Source organism: Aplysia californica, unplaced genomic scaffold, assembly GCF_000002075.1.
Source record: "Aplysia californica isolate F4 #8 unplaced genomic scaffold, AplCal3.0 scaffold00516, whole genome shotgun sequence".
NCBI lineage: Eukaryota > Metazoa > Mollusca > Gastropoda > Aplysiida > Aplysiidae > Aplysia > Aplysia californica.
In genome coordinates, this window is record NW_004797786.1 from 456,694 (window position 1) to 458,369 (window position 1,676).

A 1,676-nucleotide genomic window follows, 5' to 3' on the forward strand; every position below is an offset into this window, starting at 1 on the left:
ACACACACACACACACACACACAAGGCAGTTCGTATGACTTGCTATGTGTGAACACCGACAAAAATGAAAATAATGTTGTTGTTGTTGTTGTTGTTGTTGTTGTTGTAAAAGAAAGTAAGGTTAGATGTGTGTTTGGACTTGTGAATGTGATAAAGGTGTGTGGCTCAGACGGTGTGCAACCCAAAATTCTAAAAATGTGCTCAACACAACTTAGTTCTATTTGCACCAATATTACCAACAGTCGTTGCTGACACTTGCTATTCCCACTATTTTGAAATGTTCTGAAATCGTCCCCCTTCCAAAGAAAGAAAAACATTACCGAGATGAATGGCCTAAGACCAATAGTCTTAATATCCGTAGTTATAAAATGTCTAGAAAAAAATTGTGCTAAAAAGACTACGAACATACATAGAACCCATCCAGGACCCTCTACAATTCGCATATCGTCACGGGAGAAGTGTGGAAAACGCCATCTGTTATTTCTTGACAACATAATAATATATAGACACTTAGACAAGCCAAAAACATACGGTAGGATCCTGTTTGTTGATTTTTCGTCAGCCTTAATACTATCCAGCCATCCATCATTTTAAATAAATTAGAAAACAAATGTGTTAACGTCAATTTAATATCATGGATAGTCAATTTTCTTACCAACCGAACCCAGTTTGTAAAATTAAAACATTCCTTATCGACATACATCACCACAAATTCAGGGGCCCTTCATTATTGCCAAATAAACAACAGTAACATCAATTGTTGATAACATTTGCGGATGATTCAACCATAGGTTAATTCAGGCTGACCATAACGAACAACTTGCCGGACTTTTGTACTAAATTTTCTGAACGGTGTGAAAATTATAAGCTGCTTTTAAATGTGAAAAAAAACCCAAAGAACTTGTTGTTGATTTTGGAAAAAACAAAAAACCCTGCCCCTGCAGCCACTCGAAATTAAATGTGAAAATATCGAGCCAGTGTCAGATTATAGGTATTTGGGTGTTACTATAGACAGCAAACTCAACTGGCGGGTCCACACTTCTCCCCTGCATAAAAAAAGTGAACAAAACTATTTTTTCTAAGGAAGCTCATGTATTTTAAAGTTGATAAAACATTGATGTCCATATTCTATCATTCAACCATAGAACGTATGATCAATTTTTGTATAACAGCATGGACCGGGAACACAAGACAACAAGATAAAGAAAAATTTGATCGATTAATACGGATAGCATGTAACATTTCAGCATCTACATTTCCCTCCCTAGATGAGTTGTACATAACAGCTTGCACTAACTAAATTAATGCCATCTTTTAAGACAACAAACATCCCTTGTTCCCTCAAATAAACACATCAGTCAGAAGTAAAAGACCTAGGCTTCTGATCTGTAACAAAGAAATATACACAGTGTCATCAAAATTCTTCCATCTTAACCATCTTGTGTAAGTATTCATATGACTTTAGACCATGCATCAGAATAACATTGAGTATGTATCTATCTAGCTTAAGATTGTCATTGTTTATATTGCTGCTCATTTATACTATGCGTGTGATTGTAAGCATGCGTGTGGGTGCATGTGTGTGTATGTATGTTTGTGAGTGTTTGTGTGTGTGTCTGTGCATGTGGTGAAACACCAAACTAATGTGCCAGGATCTGGACAATAAAGATGTATCT